Source organism: Acomys minous (genome assembly GCF_964271855.1).
Source record: "Acomys minous genome assembly, chromosome: 3".
NCBI classification, from domain to species: domain Eukaryota; kingdom Metazoa; phylum Chordata; class Mammalia; order Rodentia; family Muridae; genus Acomys; species Acomys minous.
The window spans coordinates 92548142-92572845 of NC_140485.1; the positions used below are offsets into that span (position 1 = coordinate 92548142).

At 44.3% G+C, this 24704-nt stretch overlaps 1 long non-coding RNA gene across 1 annotated transcript in view; it reads right to left on the minus strand.

Annotated features, from left to right (window-relative positions):
• Positions 1-976: 976 nt before the first annotated feature.
• LOC311594901 overlaps positions 977-24704 on the minus strand; it is a 36244-nt gene continuing 12516 nt past the window's right edge. Inside the window, exon 4 of the long non-coding RNA XR_014778244.1 lies at positions 977-1113. This is a non-coding gene — a long non-coding RNA (uncharacterized lncRNA). The remainder of the gene's footprint in view (positions 1114-24704) is intronic.

Genomic DNA, 24704 nt, shown 5'->3' on the forward strand with positions numbered 1-24704 from the left:
ATGTACTTCATAACACATGGGTAAAAGACAGTGCGGTGCAAGGAAAATGGAAAAATGTGAATGGCCTTCGAACCAATTGCAGAGAAGGGGGTAGAAAGAAAGAAAAGGAGCACTGGGCAACTTGCTGAACAAATAACATGTATGAAATGCCCTGTGTAGTACAGGACCACACATAATGAATGTATACAGTGAAAAGAAAATTGTAAAAAAAAAAAATTCAATGAAAAAAAATTTTAAGACTTGCACACTTAGAGGTTTAACTGGCTCCCAGTTTTTAAAGCAGTTGAAAGTGTGTGGTAGCTTTACTTGTCAACTTGACAACCTAGAATCACCTGGGTGGGGAGTTCCGGTGCAAGACTGTCTAGATTACCCTGGCCTGTCTCTATTGCATTAAGTCAGGTGCAAGACTGTCTAGTTACCCTGGCCCACAGACCAGCACACTGTGGGCAGCACCGTCGCCCAGGCATTGGATCCTGGGTATGTGAGGATGCAGAGAGAGACTACACTTGCTCCTTGATTCCTGTCTCTCTGCTCTTGATGTGGTTGCAGGGGGAACAGTTCTCCCAAGCTCCTGCTTCCCCGACTTCCTTGCCATGATGGACCTGGAATTGTGAAGAAAATAAACACTTTTCTCTTTAAATTTTGTCGGGGTATCTTGTCACAGCAACAGGAAGAAAAACTAGAACAAAGTGATGTTTGTTTGGAAACTCTATTTTATTTGGGGTATTGACACCTCTACCTCCCTTTTACCAATCCCTCAACCCGGGTATGAGAAAGAATGTTAGTGGGGAAGACCTCTTTTCTTCTCTGGTCTGTTTAGGGTCAGTCCCTTTACTTCTCCCAGTTGCTTAGGGTCAGTGGGGTTCTTTTGGGACAATACCAATCTCTATCAACAGCAAATGCAGGGAGCAGTCTCCTCTGAGCCACTGCACTGAAATCCTTCCCTCTGTCTGCCACATGGTCCATCTCTGGTCCACATGCCACACCATCCATCTCTGGGCTCTCCTATTTATGTCCCTCAGAGTGAGTCCTAGACCACGCCCCTCTCCGTGGTCCATGAGGCAGGCAGTTCCCAGCTGGCAAAGACCACGCCCTGAAGAAGACAATTATCAGCTGTGGACAAACAAAAGCCCAAACTAAAATCTGACACTTGGAATTAACATAAAAATATATTTACATAATATAACCGAGTTTACAAAGGAACCAAAAATTCCATTACAGAATGATGTTTCCTTTTATAGTTTAGCTGGTTGGTCTATGTCACACAAGATAAGTACAACAAATAACTTATTTATACTTCCTTATGGATCTTGTGTAGGAAATACAAAAAGGCAAGATTTTGTTGGTTTTCCTGTTTTTAAATTTTGGGGACAGGCTCTTACTATGTAGTCCAGGCTGACCTCAAACTCATAATCCTCCCATCTGCTAGAATACAAGTATATACTGCTAGGCAAGGTCTGATTGAATCCTTAAAGACACAGATATTATTTCTGAGTATACTCATTTCAAGCCAGCAATGAGACGGAGAAACTAAAGGTGCTCTTTTGACTCTGACTCAGGTACCTGTAGGAGATTACTGCACCCTCCCTCCATTTCCCCTTAACTTGAAGAGTTAACAATGGTTGCATTCAGGTTTCTTTCCAATGTACTAGGTTTATGGAAGAAGTAACTGAAGCCAGCAACTCTGTTCTCATCTTGAGAGTTAGGTAGAAGATAATAAGGACCCATTATAAGGATGAAGAGAAACAGGAAGTGGGAGAGGCTGTGAGGGAGAGAGGAATTGGGCAGTGCTTGGAATTCAGAGACAACAGGTGCCAGGCAGTAATGACTACTTGGTGTGTTCTAGTTTATTAAGTTTTCACGGTGCTATAAAGTGGTTATGATATGTCCACTCTGAGGACCTCCATAAATAGCATTCCTATAGATCCTTAAACCCAGGATTCCTTCAAGCCCATCTGACTAAAACAGAACAAAACACTCTTTAAGCAAAAATGCATGAGGATCCCAAATGAAAGAAATACCAGCACTGACCAAGAGACACAATCTTATGACAGGACTAGGGAGCTTTCATGCCCAGAGCAGAAAAGCAACAGCACCAACCCAGTGGCATGTATATAAGGTTGCATTTTACAACACCTAAGCCTCAAGTTTAAAAAGCATTAGACGTCAGCTTTAAATTGTGCTAATACATATAGCTTCTGTTTGGCTTTATTCCTTTTAGATGGCACAAGGATAGAAATATTTGATGATTTATGCCTGCCCTAAGTCTACACAGAATTGTCCAGTCTACACTAACTGTGGAAGGTATATCTAAAGAAAGCCATTTTCTCCTCAAAGGCACAAGCCTGCTCTTGCTAGTTTTTTGTTTTTGACATAGCATTCCATACATATTTGAAGCCCTGTATTTGAATGCATCCTGTCCTTCACTTCATCAGTTTGGGGATAAGATGGCTGGCAAGATGATGCCATCAAGAGATAAGCCGAAGGATCCTAAGCTTTCTCTTGTGGTCCACTGTCCTTGGGAAATGTTTATAATGACAGAGTATTTTTTATGGAGGATGGAAAGACGCAGGAGGAAAGGTGTTTAGAGAAGACCAGAATTCACCATGCAGTATTCAGCATTTATTTTTATTATTGTTGTTTTGTTTTTTTCAAGACAGGGTTTCTCTGTGTACACTTGACTGTCCTGGACTTGCTTTGTAGACCAGGCTGGCCTTGAACTCACAACCTCACAGCGATCTGCCTGCCAAGTGCTTGTATTAAAGGAATGCACCACCACTGCCCAGCTCAGCATTTTTTTTAAAGAAGCAACCTTTATAGAAGATGGAAAACCTTAACTGAAAAAAAATTAAGGTTTATTGGCCTGACCCGAGACAGGCATAGAAAATCGTTGAGTTCCTTATTGCCTAGAAAAAAGGTCTGCATTAGCTAGAAGGGGCACTTGCATCTCTTTTGAAAGAAAACAAACCCTCAAGCAATAAAAATGGTGACCCTCTGCACTATATCAGCTCAGGGAGTAAGGAAATGGAAGTTGAGTTAGAAGAAATGCAGACATGGAAAGAAGGAGAAAATGACGTAGCTTTACAATGCAGCACTGTCATCCTAAGGAAAATCATTTTATAGCATCTCAGAAATAGAGATCTTTGGAATATGAAGAATAACTTTTTTTCTCTCCAATATAAATGATGAATTGTATTGTTTTCTATTTTTTAATTTATGTAAACTATACATTGCTCATGCAACTTGCTGTTTTCTCTCTTAATATCATGTTTCTGAGGGGGGTCTGCTCAAACTACTGTACCATCCAAGGACAATACATGCAGTAAACATTGAACCCCTATTCAGATCTAGTCAATGGACAGAACATTCTCCACAGTTGTGTGGACAGCGGGGACTGACTCTGACATGAACTCTGGTGCCCCATATTTGACCACTTCCCCTTGGTGGGGAGGCCTGGTGGCACTCAGAGAAAAGATAAGCAGGCTACCAGGATGAGACTTAATAGGCTGTGATCATATGGTGGGGGAGGAGGTCCCCTTCTATCACAGACCTAAGGGAGGGAAATAGGGTAAAAGAGGGAGGGAGGGAGGAATAGGAAGATACAAGTGAGGAGTAACAATTGAGATGTAACCTGAATTGAGAGAGAGAGAGAGAGAGAGAGAGAGGGACTGGTTCACTCTTTTTAAGGCATTGTAAAATATGATCCACATCTTGGACTCATCTCCTATTTGTGAATGCTAAGGTTGTTTCCTTGGTTCACTATTACAATGCTATGCACATCATCTGTTTTTACACATCTGGGCCATGTCACCCTAGCTAAGCTGGACTATATTTCCCAGAATCTCCCTCATTGTTCTTGGTTCACATGAACTCTGGTTTGAGGGTCAGAACAAAGCAGCAGCTCAGCCTGGGGCTCCCAGTTCCTATAGATCTCTACCAACTTGTCTACCTTCCAGACCAGGTACATGTGCAGCCTTCAGAAAAGGACATCAGTCTCTCTCCTACAAGGTATTCCTATCCTCAACATGAAACCTTGGAAATGGTGAGACAGCCACAAGGACACAAGGCTACCCTCGTGGGTTCCGCTTGTCATGTCCATCGTGTCTTGCTGGCCATGTGGCCTTCTGACGTCACGCTTCAGCAACAGACACCAAACAGTCCCCACCCAAGTCACTTCGACTCAATCTGTTAGTCAAACCCTTATTTTAAAACAAACATAATGTCTCAGTTTCTGCTGGCCCACCAGGGGATGTCTCAAGAGTTAGAGAAATTAATCTTATACTGTTCACTATCCCAAACACCTGTCTACCTCTTCCTTGGAGGCTGAAGAGCAGCTGCCTTGGGCCTAGGAAAGAAATATTACCCACTTTCTACCTCCTACATTTGACCTGCCCTTCTCTATTTTCTTCTCTTCGCTCAGGCGTTAACTGATCAGTAGAGCATCAGATTCTTTCTTGCCAAGAGCCTACAAATGGGCCGACTGATTTATTTTTAAAACAAAGAAACTTTACTTTCTTTTCATTAAATATAAACATATGTTAATCAATGTAGCATGGCACCAGGAGCTTCCTTCTTCTGTCATCAATATTGAAACAGACAAGGCTTGAGAAGATTAATTTTTAAGTTAGTTTTTAAACATGAAGAGTGTAACCAAGACAGACAATAAGCTGTGAGTAAAAATCCAATGTATTTGTTTGGTCCAAGGAGGGATGGACATGGCTTTTGTTTGGCAAGGCTAAATTGAACAGCTCTCTTGAGAGGCTACCACAGGTGGGGCCATTAACATCAGCACAGACAGCCATGAAAAGACTCTCGTTCTATAGTTTGGCCTTATAAATAAGAGCATCGCTCATGTCTTCAAAAACTGCAAGACTCTGAAAGCTAAGTACTTGGAGAAAACTGAAGAACAGCTAGATAAGCTAAAATTATACCTCCTCTTGATTAGTTGGGTCTTGTTTGTTCTTTTCTTTTCTCCCCTAGGATTACTCCATCATGCCAGTCTTCCTTCAACATTCGGACTGATAACCGATGGAGAGGAGGAAAGAGTCATCCTCCATCACTCTTGTAAAGATTTAAAAAAAAAATGATGCCAGGCAACAGATGATATGATATGGAGAAGTTTGCTTGTAGAAGCATGGGAGATCTGTAGGAAATGTCACTACATATGCCAAGGTAGAGACTATTGGATGTGATCAAACACAGCTTAATACTTTAGACAAGCTAAAATCCATTACTTATACTCCTTAGAATTTTGTCTCCTGGGAAACTTCTAAAGATCTTAGAATGAGCACACAAAAATTTCCGTGCATTTTTTTCTTTTGGAACAAAGAGGTACTAATTAAGGATTTTTCAATTCTGAGTCCCTATAGTTTACTAATACATAAAATTTCTCTAATCCATCATCTCAATTCTAGGCTGGCCTAGTTAGGATATTCAACAATCTGGTCAAATCCCACACCTGCTAGGCAAGGCTGGCAAAAATCTTCTTCTCCAAAGACCTCTTTGACCAAAGATTGCCATCAGAAATTTTAAAGATGCACCTCCCTCTTGCTACAGGTGACCTTAAAAATCTACACTGCTCTGATGTCACTGCTTTTGTTCTACGTCTTCAGAGTTTTACATACTTACTACATGGAAATTCCTCCGCCTGCATTCTGTGCATACCTTAATGATGAGGTAAATATCTTAGTGAGTCATTGTAAAGATTAAATGAAACCGTGACTACAAGGTGCAAGAGGTACATAAAGCAATTCTGCACCCCTTAAAGTCTCTGAGCAAAAGAACATATTTGGGGGGCTGGAGAGATGGCTCAGAGGTTAAGAGCACTGGCTGCTCTTCCAACAGGTCCTGAGTTCAATTCCCAGCAGCCACATGGTGGCTCACAACCATCTACAATGAGATCTGGGGCCCTCTTCTGGCGTGTAGGCATACATGCAGACAGAACACTGTACACGTAATAAATAAATCTTTAAAAAAAATGTTTATCGAATAGTTGCATTGGCTAGCATAATGAGAAAGCTATCCAATATCTGTGAACAAACAGAACTTGTCCCTTTGTGTGGGAATATAGCTTGTGGAGGACTTTCACGAAGGGTGTCATGGTGAATGCCAGGGCGCTGAACATTTACAACCAGACGGCTCAATTTTGAAATTTTAACAGGAAGAGAGTTAATAAGGGAAGGCCCACTTATTCAGATGAATCAAGGATGAGTCTGATATATAATCATGCTTTATTTGTACAGGGTCATCAAAGTACTCACCACATATCTTATTAACCCTTACAACACCCCCAGGAGGCAGGTAGACGGCAAGAAGATCCCCTGTTACAGGCGGGGAGAGCCCGAGGCTCAGGACACTGACGACTTGTCAGAGGCCACATCAAGTGAGTGAGTAATGGAGCGAGAAAGGAAACTAAAATCTGCTTCTATCTTCATCACACAATTATATTTTACCATGGGGTTGCCAAACGTCTTAATTACTTTCCTTCAGAATTCATTTAAAAAATAACCCCTTCTTCTGACTTTCACATGAACTCTGGTGCCCCATATTTGACCACCTCCCCTTGATGGGGAGGCCTGGTGGCACTCAGAGGAAGGATAACAGGCTACCAAGAAGAGACTTGATACCCTATGAGCATATACAGGAGGAGGAGGTCTCCCTCAGTCACAGTCATAGGGGAGGGGAGTAAGGGAAAAATGGGAGGGAGGGAGGAAGGAATGGGAGGATACAAGAGATGGGATAAAAATTGAGATGTAATATGAACAAATTAATAAAACATATTAAAAATAACCCCTTCTTTTAAAAAATCAGCAAAAAAGTGAGATGATAGGAAAAATGGGATTTTTGCAAAGTGAGTTGATAAGGAAAAAAATAGGATTTTTGCTTTAATGAATCCATTAAAAGCCTTGCTTGAGAAAGAACTTCAGCATGAGACAAATGTCTACATTTATAAGGTAATTAAGATGAACTCAAATTCCAACTCTACTTTGTGACTTAAAAGCACTGCTTGCTTGGTTTTGGGTTTCCAAACAGAACCATAGAAAACGTGTTTCTTCATTGACTGGCCCCATTACTGTACTGGCAGTGACGGGTAAGGAAATGCCATAACTGATTCACCAGGGTAAAAATGATTAGAATTTTCAAGTATTTTAACCTTCACATTTCCCTAGAAATCCACCAGATGAGCAGTTACGTTTTTAGGATCACTGTAATAAGCTGAAATAATGACCAAACGTTCCTGAGAATTCGTGATTCCACACAGTAAAACTGTTAACGACCCAGCTTCCCTATTTTTAAAAGCGGCGGTGACAAGAAGTCAGAGGGGGGTAGTGTCTCTGCCAGACCAAGTGTGCCTTGCTGCGGGGGACAGCAGGCTGAGTTCCGCACATGCGCAGTCCCTGAACCAGGCCCGCTTAGGTCAGGAGCTGTGACCCACACCTGGCTTCTGCATGCTGGAGCAGGGAGTGAGGGAGCACACACCACAAGCCTGTGGCCAGTGCTCATAGGATTCTCAGTTCCCAAAGCCGCACTTCCCGATTTTTAGTTTCCTTACAGATGTGGGAGCTGTTTGGGGATCTTCCGAGGGGATCCTGGGACCGCCAAGCATGGCTGGGGAAACCCGTGGCCCTCGTGGCTCCAGCCTTTGGTAGCTCCTCTGCACTCACTGTTGATGGTGTGTTATTTGGAGAGAGAGAGAGAGAGAGAGAGAGAGAGAGAGAGAGAGAGAGAGAGAGAGAGAGAGAGAGAGAGAGAGAGAGAGAGAGAGAGAGAGGACCTGGTGCTGTCTTGGGCAGTTGAGCTGGAGGGAGGAGCCCACAGAGGGTCAGCTGTGGCAGTCTCTGACCTCTCAACTCCTGACCTTCAGGATCCAAAGCCTTTCCATTCCTGTCTTTCCGAAGAAGTCTGGGACCCTGGGCCCAGATATGGATTCTATATTTAGGGCCACCATATAATAGCTGCTGCGTGACTCTGCGCAAGTTATTTGGTCTTACTCTTCTTTGCCGGCTTACTTTGTGAAATGGGAATTAGAGACATACCTCCCTCTCGGGACTGTTGTGAAACTGAACCAATACCTTTAACGTTAACCTGATGACTACAAGCACTGCCTGGTGGAATTTGAAGGTGGCCAGGCGCAATGGTACACACCTGTGATCCCAGCACTCCGGGAGGCAGAGGCAAGCAGATCTCTGTAAATTCTAGGGCAGCTTCGTCTACAAAGTGAATCCAGGACAGCCAAGGCTACACAGAGAAACCCTGTGTGTATGTGTGTTGTGGGGGGGGGGAGGTTGGGGGGAAGGGAGATTAAAGAATTTGAAAGTGACCAGGTTCTCCAGACCCTACCCTAGGAACTAGAAGGAAATCAAAGAAAACTGCTGACCTACTTGCATGGTTCAGGCCGAGGTAGGTCACGTAATGAGTGAGTAAAGCCAGGTGAGAGAGCAAGCTAGGGGAAAGGGTGGTCAGGACCAAAGGAAAAGCACACACCGGGGCGGGGCTGTCCAAGTTCCTGTCCTAAACCCTGTCACACTCCCACACACAAGCCTATCACAGCCTGAGTCTGCTTCAGGGACATTAGCCTAAAGAAACAAGCTGGAAAGCTGGTGGGGATCAGGGTAGGATCATTCCAGCCACCGGAAGTTGAAGTGAAGAGCCCCTCCTCCAAGCCCTGTGGCCTCAGGCCTTCAGAAGGATTTCCCTGTAAGGGCAAGAGGAGAATACACAGAGGGAAAGCATCAGATACAGTAAAGCAGGTTGACGGCCATCTGCAAGCCAGAGAGAGAGGCCTGAGGGGAAGTGGGGGGTAGGGGGGGAAGCAAACCTCTTGACCTTCATAGACTTCCTCCAGCCTCCAGAATAAGGAGAGAATTAATTTCTGTCATTAAAGCCAAATTTTAAAATGGAAAAAAAATTTTCCAGACCCTGGTATCCAGCCTAGCCTGTGTGTCTTCCTTGTCTGGCCTGGTGATACCAGGCCTTACAGAAGAACAGTGGGGAGAGACAGCCTCAGTAGCCAGGCAGTGCCTGCCCAGGCCCTCGTTTTCTGCTCAGGATATAGCCTATTCCTCTCTCCGTGTGGTGTGACACAGTTTCTGGGGAGATGTGAACAGATGTATATGAACCCCAGATAGGAAACCAATGACAGGAAAAGTAAAGTGGGATATCGGCTCAGTATGTGTTGCTCTCCCAGAGGACCCGGGTTCAACTCCCAGCACTCACATGGCAGCTCACGACTGTCTGTAACTCGGGTTCTAAGAGATCCAATACTGTCTTCTGCCCTCCATGCACACCAGCCATACATTTAATACACTCAGATAAAACACTCGCATACATAAAATAAAAATAATACGTATTGTATATTATTTATAAGTAATGGAGTTATAAAGGGAGAAACTCAAGTCTGTCAATGAGTGGAATTCCTATTTTCCTTCTTCCTTCCTTCTTCCGCCCTTTCTAACATGAAAGGGATGAGCATCATCATAGGCAAGTGGTACAGGCCAAGCAAAAGGGGGCTTTTCAGGCCTGCTGAATGAACTTTTCCTCTCAGCACCCACAAACAATATTAATGACACACTTCCCGGGCACCAAGAAATACCTGTAACAAAGAAAATCTGAGCCAGATGCTACATACAACAATAGACAAACGACTAAGATACTTAGTCAGAGTGCTACATATATTTCCATATATTAGCAAAAGTCTACAAGCATATCAAATATATAGCAATGTCAGGCTATTCTGTTATACATCACTAGAAGTACCAGATATTGAATTCCTATGTGCCTAGTGTGTTATATGTTAACTAACTCTTATAGATAACCCTGTGACATAGAAAATGCCCGAATTTTACAGCTGATAAAACTGTGGTTTAGGACCCATTAGTTTCTCCAAGGTCATAGGATATACTGAATCTCCCTAATTTTATTAAAAAATAAATAAAAAAATATGTATTTCCATGCATTGAGTAATGGAAGACAAAAGAGCTTTTTTAAAAATGGGGGAGGGGGGAATTCCTGCTGTCAGATCATTTACACTCCTAAGGCAAGACAGAAGCAGTGAACGAGGGGAAAGTAATTCTCTATGTGAGAAGTTAAGAGCCATGAAGAAAACCAGAGAAGAGAAAGTAGGAAAAGAGGGAGCCGATGAACACTTCACCTAGGAGATGGCATCTGAGGAAGGAACTGAAACACAGTAGTGCCCAGGAGGCAGAGGGAGCAGCAGTGCGCAGGCCCCCGAGGCAGGGGCAGCAGGAAGGTCAGTGAGGTAGAGGAGACTGAGAGATCAGGCAAAGCCTCGAACAAGTTGACTTTCAGACTCTTCTTTCAGACACCTAAGAGGAGTCGGGTAAACTAGAAGGGACTGGAGCAAAGAGGCCAGCTTTCGGCTCTCAAAGGCTTAGACTTTTACTTTGAGGTGGGGGATACCAGGAGCTCCCTAAACTTCCTGGGATTTAACGGTATCCCTAAGGCTGCTCTGCAAAGCCACCAGGAAGATGCTTTGAGACGCTGCCATAATCACCTATGTCAGAGAGGACACAGAGCAAGCCCCGAGCAATAGTAGCAGGAAGCATGAGAAAAGATCAGTCTGGCTGTCGTAAAGATGGAGGCTTTGGCAGTTAGGACTGTTTTAGAGTGTGAGTTAAGCTATCAGGAAGCTCTCATTGTTCCAAGATTTTGGGCCTAAACAACTCGTGAAAATCTGCAGGGGAAATGTTTCTCAGGAAGGGATAAAACTTTAAACCTGAATGGGTTTAGATATTGAAGTGGAAATAGCCAATCAAGGAAGCAGTTGAGTTGTGTGGTTTTATGAGGGGCTTGGAGGGAGGGGTTGGTTGGTTGCTTTTATTTGTTTTGTTTTCTTTCTTTTGTGGTTTTTGTTTGTTTGTTTAAGACATGGCCTTACAGCATATCTCAGCCTGATCATGAATTCCCCATCTTCCTGCCTCAGCGTTCTGAGTCTTGGGGATTTCAAGACTGAGCCACCATGCTCAGCCTATGTAGGCAGCGGACTAACAGAACAGGAGGTGTGGTTTAGGGAAGTTTGGACCTAAAGCATCCACATCAAGGAATCAGCGGTCTCTGGCAGCTGGTGAGATGAGGGCACAGAATGAAAAGAGGCCTGAACAGCCAGATCTGGTCACCCCATCCTACCTCCCAGGGACCTCAGTCAGTTCCCCCAGCAGGGAAAGGGCATGCGTGTTCCTGCTTTGACTGTTCTCAGCTTGTGCCTCTCCCACTCCAGCCTGCGCGGCCGCTGGTCTGCCTGCCTTTCGCATGGACCGGATCCTAGGGGCAGCCGGGCCAGCGTCAGTCCGCCCGCCCCGCAGGCAAGGAAGATGCAGCATCTGCTCCTACCCGGGAATGCGCCTTCCTCTAGTCACAGGCTCAAAGGAAAGAGTTCCTGTTCCCCTTTGCTGTCTCTGTCGCGTCTCTGAAAGGGAGGAAAATGAGCAAAGAGTTCGTATTTACCCTCTGCCCAAGCAAGGCAGCTTCGGAACTGTCCAGAAAGTTAGAGCAGCGCGCAGCGCTGCTGGGAAGAGCGCACAAAACCTTGCTCACATTAAAGGTTGCCCGGGTCCATACAGAAATGAGTCCCCCAAACCGGACCTAGATAGAGAGCCAGGTCTCCCTGCAGTGGAGAAATCAGCGTGGCTGTTGTGGGCAACGGTTTTTCACCTTTCAGAAATTACCAGTCTCTTCAACACTGAGTACAAGCCGAAGATCCTAGCCTCAAAGACATCCAATACTTTTTTTTAAAGATACACATTTTTCTTTTAAATTCTGAAAACTACAGGAGTTTTAAATCTACTATTTTCATATTCTGGTTGACTGTGGGTAGCAGAAACCATGGAAAACAAAACTAGATACAGTGGGAACAACGGCAGATGTGGGGGGGCGGTGGGGGGCGGGGGGCTGCAGTCCTTTACACAGTATGCACATTTTCAGTGTGCGTGTAGTAAGTATTCTGAAGTTAATTCTTTCTGCACTATCAGCCTCTTAAGACATCCAATACTTAAGGATATCCAACTTTTGGAGCTCAGGGGACACCACCTACCCCCCACACACACACACACAGAGAGAGAGAGAGAGAGAGAGAGAGAGAGAGAGAGAGAGAGATGGAGGGGCAGCCCTGGATAAGAATAAGGGCCTGGTTGAAAGACTGCAAAATCTGTTACCTGTTCAAGGAGAAGAGAACAAAAAATAAATAAATAAATACATAAAATAAAATAAAAAAGAAAGAAAGAAAAGGAAAGACTAAACTCGGTGGGCTTTTGTTTGCTTGCTTCCCGCCCTCCCCCACAACACACACACACACACACACACACACACACACACACACACTAAAAAGTGGACAACAGTTAATCAGGCATCAAGTAAATTTGGTAGATATGAAAGGGACACAGCCCTCCTGGGAAAGGAAAGATGCAATTAGAATGAAATCACTCCCTTGGATTGTCCTGGGCTCTTCAAACCACCAACAAAAATGTAATTAGGGCAAAAATGTTTTGGAAGGAAGTTAGCAAACGGAGAAGGCTTCCTTAGACGTAATGATGACAGTTCTGTAATTTTGTAATTCCATTAACCAAAAACATTTCTATGTGAAAAGCCAATAAGGTTTAATGGCCTCGGAGAAGCAGCACATGTGGTGTAGGGGAGGGAGGCGCGATAGTAGCTTGTCTGCTGTACCAGGGACTGTGGCTCCCCGGCATCTAATACACTGTTGGAATGTTGTGGAACAGAGGAATATAACATATCTGCCTTGTTTTATTACACCAGATGGAGAAAACATAACAATATTTGGAGGGGGGGGAAACACATTTCCTGTCTTTTTGTTCTTAACATAAAAAGGAACTTTATGACTATTTTTTCCCCAGCATATTTTCTCCTCCTCTGGGGCACTTTTTAAAACCTTAAAACATCCATTTGCCAGAAGTCTTTGAATTATCACAATACTGTCTTCACTGCAACCAAGACTCGCAGTGTTTGCTCCATTAGGGAAACCTGTGTTTTAACAAGCTGCAGAGGACAACTGCAATTGCCATGTCTCTGTCTGTCTGTCTGTCTGTCTCTCCCTCTCCCTCCCCTCCCCCTTTCTCTCTCTCACACACACTCTCAGAACAGGAGAAATGTAAGCTTAAAACACTTAGCATTTATGGGCCATTGGTTTTATTTTTTCACTACCCGGTTAAGCATGTCTTCTCTTTGCCGGTTTTCCAGCAGGGCTCTCATCACCCACGGCTACATCCGAGAAACCAAAGGAAAAGGCCTCGTCATCATCGTCATCGCTAATCTCCATCTCTCACCTCCCTCCAAAGCCATTCACAATAAAGAGAACTCACTCCCACATCCTGATCCCTCTTCTTCTTTGATCTTCCCCATCATTTTCTTATTAAAAACAACTGCTCTGTTGCCCCCACCATGGCCAGTTTCAAGTTGTCTGAGTAACTATTTGCATCCTTAAATTTTTAATTTGGAAGATCAAGTCATATATTAGAGCTATTATGGTGGCAAATACAATATCCTCACTTGAAACCCAGGGGGAAATCAGTAGAGAACAACCTATTAATTTCCTACCAGCTAGAAAGGAGTAAAATGCTACTTTCTGAATTTAGGGCTTTGGTTTCCCAGTCTGGTCTCTTCCTGTCTCAGTCACACCACCTTTCATGGTTTCCTGAGCTAGTTCTTCCATTGAGTAGTAATTAAAAATTAGCAAGCGGTAAACGTCATCCCCATCAGCATAGTTTTAAAATCTGCAAAAGTCCTGAAACTCCAGCCAATGACGCAATACACCGCCAAATTCCAATGAAGCAAAATAATTTGAGTAAACCTTCAGACTTCATAGTTTTGGAATTCTATTCCTAAGACAGACATATTTCATTAAGTCAAATAAACAGATCACATAACTTACCAAAAAGATAAAAATAAAGAAAAGCTTCTGCTTTAAATTGTGTACCCAAAGACTACAATCAGATTTGGGGGGTGGGGGTGGGGGTGGTGATGGTTTCACTAATATTAGACAAAGTTGAAAAACTGAACAGAGTGGAGTTCTAACAGAATTCTTTTATTTATTTTTAATAGCATCTACCACGGTCGTGGAGAATGTGTTTATTTACAATTAGTTAGACCCCCTCCCTTTTTCTGGACTTCCTGTGTCCTACAGCCAGTGACACATCCCACTTTGAATCACTTTCTCCTGGTAAATGCCCTCTCACTTAAGGCCTTCTGGTGCCTGGTCAGGAGCTACACTGCACTAGGAGTTGTGTACTTAGAAATGTGGCTTTTCCCTGCTTAGCCCAGCAGTGTATTCTAAGTACCTGGCAAGCACTAGGTTCTTAGTAAATATTGCATAAATTAACAAATACATTTACTAAAATAGATAAGTGTGCTGTTTCTTCTTCTGTCTTTGGTACAAACAAGCCAAGAGCAAGAAATAAAACCAAAAACAAATTGTCTGTCTTTTTTATTCAGTCTTCTGTGGGAGTCTCCAACGTGGCCTTCTGAGTTTTGACACCTGGGCTTTTAGATAACTAGACCCTATTTCTTTTCCTGTAAAATAAGTTTAGCAGTCTTCCCTTTTTGTTTGTTTGTCTCTTGCTTTTGGTGTCTGGAGACAGGGTTTCTCTGTGTAGCCTTGGCTACCCTGGACTTGCTTTGTAGGCCAGGCTGGCCTCAAACTCACAGAGACCTGCCTGCCTCTGCCGCCCCGAGTGCTGGGATTACAGGCGTGCGCCACCACACCCCGCCCTTTTTGGTTGTTTTAGGATTAAATATGTACATCTAACATACAAAGCTACTCTACAAATGAACGTTTTTAATTTTGTGTTTGAGGACCTAGTATGGGTATGGCAGATACGAAGAAAAATAAACCCGAACCTTTTCCCAATACCTGTGGCTCCTACAGAATACGGCACATAGAGAGCAGAGCATCACAGGCTAGCGACCCAGCTAGAGAGCGGGATACAGTTCAAATAAGAGAGCAGAGCATCACAGGCTAGTGACCCAGCTAGAAAGCAGAATACAGTTCAAATAAAAAGTAAGGTGATTAAAGCCTGGAAGTCTGAGCATGATGGTTTGGGTGGGAAACTGTGACCACAAGTGGTTGACCCCCATGTAATGCCAACTGGGCCCTAATGTATTACAAGAGCTGGTGAGAACCTGCCCCAAAGCACATTTATTTCCTATCTTGTCTTCAGGCCTCGTCTTTTACTTATAAGTTAAATAGCCCTTATCTGGAATAAGACACACTTTGTATTTTGGAAATTTTTGAATGCCTACTTGAGAGTGGGGTAAAATCTAAATATTGTATTCTTTATATTTTCTTTTTTTTTTTTTCCATGCCTCCCTAGTTCTGTGTTTAAAGGCCTATGTCTCATACCTGGCTTAAACATGGTATTCTTTTCTATTTCATAAATGGCTTAAAACACTGAAGATAACTTTATAACAAAAAGGTCTGGCTACCTTTTTTTTTTTTTCTACAACCTATCCCATATTATTAGATCAGGTTCAGAATTTCCCACTTGTGTACCCACGGTGACGTTTAAAGTTTTCAATTGTACGTATTTCAGATTTTGTATTTGGAGATTAGACATGCTCGAGCTTTTTCCTTCGCTCACTCTTCTCTTTTCCTCTCCTTGGCGTGGCGAGCCCACTCTCACCCATCTCAGGGCCTTGCTCTGGCTTCTCCAGGCCTAGACGCTCTTCCTGCCTTGTTATCTCATGGCTTTACTAAGATGTCATACTTAAGATAAAGCCAATCCTGACCAGACTATCTAAAATTACCTCACCTATGTTCCATAAAATACACTAATTTATTAGGGGTTTTGTTTGTTTGTTTGTTTGTTCGTTTGTTTTTGTTTTTGTTTTGCCGACAACCCTCCATTACCAACAGCCCAAGTTTGCAACTAAAGGTCAGTTTTGTTCCTTCAGATACCCAGAGTGCCGAGTACAGCAGCTGGTGCACACTAGCATAAAATGAATGAAGTGTGTGCAGAACGCAGTCAGGGCAGGAAGTAGAGAGAGGTAAAGCTGGAAAGAGCTAAAGAGGATTTGAGTGCTGGGGCAAAGAGCTTCAATTTTTATCTGGTAAGTACTGGGAAGCTTTACAGGCAAGCGTCCTGCTCAGATCTGCTTTTCAGATAGCTCATTCAAGAAAAGGGTCTGGGGAGGACGGTAATGGCGCAGCCTTACAGTGAGCACGCTGCCGCACTGAGGCAGGAAGCAGGACAAGACACAGCAGGAAGAGGAGGGAGACACACGCCGGAAATGTAATAGGTTAAACTAGGCATGTCTTGAGGACGGCCATCTTGGAGGGGAGAAGAGAACTAAGTGACAGCTAGGATGTGGGGTGGGGAGTCAGGAAGCTGATGGGTTTTTATTTGTTATATATTTATATAATAAATAATATATGATTATATGACATATATGTATGTATGGGGTGTGTGTGTGTGTGTGTGTGTGTGGGTGTGTGTGTGTGTGTGTGTGTGTGTCCAAACATGGGGAAGACAGAATTTGGAACTCAGATCTCCCATCTCCCTCCCCTTCTCCCAGGGATTCAACTGGGGAGGGCAATATTCATGCTAATCAGTAGGCTCTGTAATAATACTCAACTCCACCCTCCAGCCCAGAGATTTTTTTTTTCCCTACCAAGCAGTAATTATACTAGTTTTAAAGAGAAACAACTTTCGTTTCAAACCTCCATATGTATGGTCCCAAAACCAGGGACCAAAACACAGCTTGCGTTTAAATTAAGAATTTATGTATCTGTTCTACATGATTTTTCTTTTACCCAGATTGCAAAAAAAGTAATTTTTGTATGTAATTAGTTCTTATTCTAGATTTCGCTTTATGATAGACTTTCAGCTAACCACCCAGAGAAAATAATACTGTCTCCCCCTAAAAGTCACCATGTTTGTTTATGAAATAACTGGTAGTGTAAGCCTAGGCTCTTTCATTTTATAAAAGTACATGGGAGACCTTAAAGAAATTCAAAGGCAATATTATATATTTGAAACAAATTTGAGGAAATACTTTCAAAATGACATATAATTAGCCGGTGGAAGTAGCTTATCATAACATGCGACTGAAGCAAATTGCTTTCTGAGCTTCGCTTTCACCCTGATCAAACTTCTACATGAAAATAAGAGAGGGGTCACTACTGCCACATTTAAAACTCCACAGGAGGAAGTGGAGCCTACTGTCAATAATAATTTATTGAGCAATTATTTTGTGCCAGACCCTGTAGTAGATAATTGTCCACACTTTGTAAATTTGCTCTCCTCTTGCTCTTTAGGAAGGCAAAACAAAAACAGAAGCAAACATAGGGCTTAGTTCAGAACTTGGTAAATGTTACTTTGCCATCGAGGGGTGGAAGTGCCTTTTGAAAGAAGGAAAAACAGTTTTCTTTCTAAAACCCAATCTTCTGTTACAACTTCCGTGGCTTTTAAAGATGAGGGTGCTGTGTAAGATGGGGGATGGGGGGGGTGGTCTGGAGAGATGGCTCAGAGGTTAAGAGCACTGACTGTTCTTCCAGAGGTCCTGAGTTCAACTCCCAGCAACCACATGGTGGCTCACAACCATCTATAATGTGTGACCTAATTCGCACTGTATACACAATAAATAAATCTTAAAAAAAAAAAAAAAGATGGAGGATGGGCCCCAGGGAGTGGAGCACACCTTTAATCCTAGCAGGGGTGGGTGTGAGGCAGGACAGAGACAGGCAGATGTCTGTGAGGCCAGCCTGGTTCTACAGAGTCCAGGGCAGCCAGGGCTCTTTTACAGAGAGAAACCCAGCCTCAAAAATAAATAAATAAGGGGGCAGAGAGGGAGGGAGGGAGGGAGGCAGTGTGATGCTGTGTCCCAGAACCTCACAGGTAAAATGTAGAAACCTAAACTAACTCCTGTATAATAAAAGGAATGGCCTGGGCTATTGATTTCCTGAAGGTAAGATTTCCCCAGGCTGGGGAAGAGCACTTAGTGGGTCAGCTGCACAAGCAGGTAAGAGGTAAGCGCTAGGGAGTGCGTAGGAATACATTTTGAATTGCTTCTGAGTCACCAGCTGATCCCAGAGCTAGAGGAGACCTTCTCTGCATTTTTGCTGTACCACTTCCAAAAAGTCACCCACCCACGTGGCCCTTAACTTCAACTACCCTAGCAAATTACCTGGCAGGTTTTTCTCCTCATAAACAAAGACTGAAACCAGGGCTTGAAGGATGTAGCTCCCAGTTGTTTTAGACTTTTGCTTGTTAAGCCCTGGAGGCGGGTGTCACTTCCCAGAACACTCCATGGACACACAGGCTCAGACAGCTGGTTCCCCTGTCAAGGCCCGCTCCCTCACGCAACACCCCCTCCTTAAATGTGTGCTGCTCCTTTCTTGTCTGACATCTCCCTCTTGCACTAGTTGGCTGAAAAAAAAACAAAAAACAAAAAACAAACAAACAAAAAACCTAAAACAAAAACCAAGAACCAAAAAGTTATCATTCGCGCGTGAACCTCCAGCGCCGAAAGTGAAAGTGAGCACAAGGCACGCGCGTGCTCTGCAGAAGGCGCGCGCGGGAGGGAAAGGGCGGGGAGTGAGGGAGCGGAGAGCTGGTCACGTGGCCTTAGGCTGTCCAATCCCGGAGGCCCCCGGTTGGGATCGGACTGGGTCCTAACAAGTTTGCAAGGCTAGTACAGTGGGAACATGAGCGCAAAAGCCCCGTGCGCTCCAGCCACACACACACCCTAACACACACACCCGCCCCCCTCCGACTCCTACTGTTGGACGGTCAAGGCTTGAGGCTCCTGGGGAGGGCGGGGGGGCGGGGGGGCCCCTTCCATCAGCTCCCGTAGCTGCTTGCGAGGAAAAGTGGCTTTGCCTTGCAGATGTTTGACTCCCAATGGGCCCTGGAAAGACGGGGACTCAGTTTCTCGCTCTGTTCTGCAGGCTGAGGGGAGGGACGGGGGCGCGGGGGGGGGGGGGAGAGAACACGACGATGGCTATATGTCTCCTTCCTCTAAAGCAAATATTGACGGTGATATTTGGCGAGAACCTGAAACTTGGTTTTCCTGGGCAAGACCCGGTGAGTCCCGCTGATGCCACTTTCCCTACTTTGACAGATGCCTGAGAGGAAGTGAGATACTGAAACATAGGGCAGGTAGCAGTATGCAACGTCAGTTCTCAGGAATATTTTAAAATCATATTTAGTTTTATGGGCGGGGAGGTTTCACGGTGAGAACTTGGAAAAGTCAGATCTCTCCTTCCACTGTGTGGAGTCGAACTTAGGTCTTCGAACTTTGCAGCAAGCACTTTTACTCATTGAGCCATCTTGCTAGACCTTTTTAGAAAAAAAAATTTTTTTTTTCCCTCTCAAACTCTTAACACTTGATTAGGTGGTGTAATTTAAAAGAACCCAAGTCCCCTCTTGAGGTTAAGTTTTGCCCTAATCTCAAAGACTCCTTGGGAACTGTGGCGTCTGTTTTTCCTCCCAATATCTACCACCAAAAAAAAAAAAAAAAACAAAAAAAAAAACAAAAGGTAGCTTTTCTTAGCTAAATAACAATGGGAAAACTGGTTTCAGCCACCTCTGAGCAGACAAACCCCCACCCCCAAAGCCCTCGTCACTCTCCAACCTGCCCTTAGGTATGTTTGTGTAATCAGAGACGGATTGTAGCTGCATTGACGTTTCTCCCGAGAAAGCTTAGTTTGCATTCATCGAGTCGCTTGTTTTCGGAGTTTATTGAGGCACAGAAAACGTGCCACTCGGAAGATTGCAGCTCTCCGCCGGAGGTCTTCAGGAGCTGCCCAGGCTTGCGCAGGTGTGCCGCTTAGGACAGCCAAGAGCAGTGGGACGCTGGAAGGTCTTTAAAACGTTACCTTTCCTACCTTAGGAAATAGATTTTCAAAGAATCAAGCCGAGCCGGGGGTGGTGTTTAAACCAGGATATTAGTGCGCGGCGTGGGGGCGGGGAGACGCTCAATCTTGGGACCGTAATCCTCCGGGAACCTCCTCTTTCTTCATCCCTAGACGGCATTCATTATTTTAAAATTTAAAACTGTGTAGAAGGGGTGTGACATTAGGACGTATCCCTTCAGCCTGTTGTTCAAAGAACACGGCGAATTTCGCGTCACCTTTGGTTAATAAAACGCCGCCGGATACATCTTATTTTAGAATGTAAACTTAATATAATGTCCGAATTTCTGAAACGCCTGTGTCGATTGAACAAGGGCATCCACGTTTACTCTCCGTCTGTAGCGCAAAAGCTGCGTCCGAAACTTTAGGCGCTGGGAGCGCGGACAAGGGAGGCGGAGATCAGAGAGACTCTGGGGATGGGTCTGCGGGCTGTGGCGTCCCAGACGCCGCCCTTAGGACACCGAGACTCAGTGGGAGGCGAGGGGACAAGGTAAGACCCAGAGGAGGGAGGCGCAAGACCAGCCCTCCGCGCCATTTGTTAAAGAAACAAACTGGAAAGGGAATTCGGAGCTAGCGGCTCACGATTAAACTGCGCAGATTGCGCAACGTATTTTGAAAGGAGGCAGACAGCAACCCTCAGGGACGCTGGTTCTCCAAGACTCTCGAGGAGGTGGGAGGGAGTGGAGGGAGTGGAGACACCTTTTGTGTCTTCTCTGAGCTGAAGCCGCTTTCCTTAAAGTCTGGTCATCAAAGGAGGGAGGCTTAGGATGGCCCAGAGGTTGCATTCCTTCTGGTGAAGTGAGGAGAAGCCCAGGGGTGCTGCTGACAGAGATCCTGAGGATCCCAGAGGGCTCATCCGGCCGGGCACCAGGAGGAATGGATCTTTCGAGGCTAACTTTCTGAGAACTCCTGGCGGGGCCCTCCCGCCGTCACCAGCCAGAGTGCTGCCTGTCTTTTCCTAAGTGTGCCTGCCTTGGAGCGTATTCCGCGGCAGGGATGGCTGGGCTTGCAAACTAGAGTAAAGGGTGAGCGAGCCAGGCGGTCTGCCTGGGGCAGGGAACCCAGCCCAGAGACGGGGCCACCCGAGCTTTCTAGTCTTCGCACCTTTGCTACCTGAGAGCATCCGGACATGCGGAGCTTGGGGGCGCCCCGTTGGAGACAGTTGTTGTCCCCCACCCCGTGGCGCCCGGAGCAGACGCGCTTCCTTCCCGGTTTTGAAATCCAGAGAGATGAGTCTAACTTACAGTGATACTCTTAAATTCTTGGTTAAGTCTCACCGCACGCACCACCATCTCTTTAGATCCTCAGTTCCTGGCCAGTGCATAGGTTAGGCACAGACAGCGGAGGGTTTGGGCAGGTGCCAGCTCTGAGTACCTGCCTGGCGCGGTCACGTTCCCTATGGAATCAATGAAACCATGCCTGCTTCTTTCACAAGCAGGCTGGGCGTTTTCTACGAGGCTTTAATTTAATTTCTTTTTCTTTTTCAAAGGAACCTTCAGGGATTACTATTTAAAGTTTTAAATGTTTTTGATGCAACGGGCAATTATAAACAGAACAAAAGGGAAAGGCTTGACTTAAAACTGCTTTGCTTTGTCACTGTTGAATAAAATAGCGAAGGGTGAGGGGAGAATCGGAAAACAAAACAAAAACAAAAAAACCAACAATTGGTTAAGTGAGTCTTCGGCTGTAAAGTAACAAGGAAGGCCCAGGAAACAGGAGAAATAATAAAATGCACACTAGATACACGATACAAACCCTTTGGGAACCTCTGTTCCCACTGAAAGCCTCTTTCTCCCAGGGAGAATATTTGTGGAGGAAAATTATTTGGTTATTTTCACAGTATTACAGCTCCCTTTGAATTAAGCTTTTTTTTTTTCATCGACCAGACTTGGTTCTTTAATTAGGAAGCACAATTGAGTTTCTAACAGATGTTGTCAGCCACAAACTCTGATCCAAAATAATAGTGTAATTAGTTTGGGGGGGGACATCTTTAGTTTATAAGGCCTGAAATTAAAATATGATGTTTTTAAACATTGTGGTACAAAACCACGGGGGACATTTGTTCCAGAGTCTGGTAGGAGCACCACTTTCTTGCTCTGCCTTGAAAAAGCTTTCAGTAGGACTTACAAGGCTCTTCCCATTCATTCTAGTGCCTCTTTACATTTCTCTATGGTCTTAGGAAATTCAGTTTTCAAAATATTTTCTGACTAAAAAACAATGAAATCTTTAAGAAACATCATGTTCCCAATGAGATGAAATCTGTTTCTTTATCTTGAGTGTTCTAGAGGCGGGTAAGCAGCTTTTCAGCTAACTATGTTGGTTTTTTTTTTTAAACACACATAACATAATATGAATTAATGTTATCAAACTTCTTGTGCCCTGGAATATAAACATAAAGACAGGTTTTCTGTAATAATTGCCTGACAAGTGAGGTGTTTGCCAGCTTTGCTTGGTGTGGTAAAACTAAAGACCGGGCCTTTCTGATTTGAATATCAATATACAACATCAAGATAAACTAAGCCGGATAGATATCCTGTATCCAGCTCTTGCCTCTATAGACTCGTCTTTATAAATTGCCCATTTCCTGGACATTGGAGGATGCAGGAAGCCATGATGTTCTGCACAGTACTCAACTCCACTGCCCCACATCCTTACGGCTTGAACTGTGTTTCCACGAGTTGCCATGTTTCAAAATCTAGCTGGTGTTTAGGAAAAAAAAAAAAAACAGTTTCTGTGTAAGAATAGCTATCACCATTTTGTGGATCTCTGCGCCTGTTTTAAATGTTTTGAAACATTAAAGGCCGAGAGACTATTCCTCTGTGCAGTCTGCACCTCCTCTTAAGAGCCCATCTCCTGTTAAGCCTCCAGTTAAGCCCTCCTTATTTTCTGGTGACAATGTCTCTTGGGGGGGGGCAAGTAGAGTTAAAATTACCCCGTTTGACAAACAGAGACCAGAACCCTTTGTTTCTGACACAAAGTAAACATTATTTCGGCCAAATAGACTACCTTGTGCCTTGGAGTCACAGCACCGCGGTTGTGGCTTGTCTTCTTTAGGTTAGCAAGAAAACAAATGTCTGCCGCAAAAGCTACTGCTGTGCTGGTTTTAGATTTCTTTAACCCTACGCCATACTGTCCGTCCACTGATAGCTGCTAGAGGTCTGAGCATTAGAATCTTCCTACGGGCAGGATCATAGAGACGGCACATGTGAGCTGAGCATAGGCGCAAAGACAAGAGACTCGCCACTCCCAAATAAGTCTCCTTGATAAATGTAAGGTTCTCAGGAGTCACAAGCAAGCCCTGAACATCTAGATTATTCTCTCAAGTCCCTTCATGCATCCCAAGCACTGTGAATGCTAGACCAGGATTAAAACTGTCTTAGGTAACCTCTGTCTGTCTGCTCTCTCGGGCTTATCTCAGGGTTGCAGGCTTAATTGGTGAAATGACTTCAGCCAGTTATGAACGAAGGCTCTCTCTCTCACTGGTTGTCCGCTGCCACGTTTGGGTTGACCTATATTTGGGAATTGCTCCAGGCGGCTCTCCTTGCCGGCTGCAGGTGATGGTGCTAAAGTCCTCTGGGCTCTTCTGTCAGAGACTTCTCAGCCCTCTTAGCAGGAAGTGGGCTGGAGAGGTTGTCCTCCAAAGTTCCCAGCTTTCGGTTCTTTCCTGACTTGCTGGCAATGATAAAGTCATCAGAGGCATTGCAACGTACTAGCAACTCTTGGGAAACAGATCTCTGGGCTTCATAATGAGTATTTAGGTGAAAGTTTCTGAGTATATTTTTAAAAGAATCATAAAGCTTCTACTTTAGTAGCTCCTTGTACTACCCTAAAATCTTAATATGTTTGAAGGAGATTCTTTTTTTCTTTCCCCCAAAACTTAGCCACATCTACTTGTAGCTTGTATAGAGTTTAACACACAGAGCTGCCACCGCCGGGGAGGCTGCATAGCAAGCAATGTGTCTTTTAACAGTTGCCTGAGTAGAATGTGCGTGGGGTTTTCCCTAATGGAAATTTGAATACGGTGCTGTGATTCCTCATGCAATATGTGGATAATGTATGAAAGAAAAGCATGTGTGCTGAACATTACTATTGTAAAAGGAAAAATAAACCTTTTGCTTCTTTTAAACTGGAAGGGTACTTTAAGCTTTGGTAATGATGGGGGTCATTGCTTGAAAGCAAGGCTCTAGCTCACATCTGATAGCACGGAATCAATTTGTCAGTAATTTACTTATTAAAATGGCTTTGAATGCTCAGACAGAATTTACAAAGTGAACTGGTTGTTAAGAGTTTAGAGACTTTCTATTAGAAAATGGTACATTTAGGTGGTTTCTCTTTTACCTTAACTTGTGTGACACAGCGTATAAGCAGCTTGCATCTGTGAATTCTAAGTGTCTCTTATTAAATCTTGTCTTCTCTGGCGGAGGCTTCCAACAATGCTGTTCTTAGATGAGCACAGCCGCTCCCAAGCATTTCACACTTGAAGTGTCTGAGTATGGTATTCTGCGTGCCTCAAAGTGGGTGTTTGTGGCTAAGTATTAACCTTTTCTTTCAGTTGCTAGTTAGAAAGATACTTTAAATATGACACACACATGAAGGGGGGTGGGAAAGCTTTGAAATACTCTGCATTTAACAAGTATGCTCTGTGCCTGACAGAGCCTGAAAGCCTTTGGTAATAGGAAACCCTGACTCGACAGAAGCCTCTAAGCTAGCTGGCCACACTCCTCTTCCTGCCACACATTTGATGGGGGCGGGGATGTACCTTGTTAAGATGTGTAGGTGGGAATACAGCTCAGTGCTGAAGCCCTTTCTAATGTGTGCACGG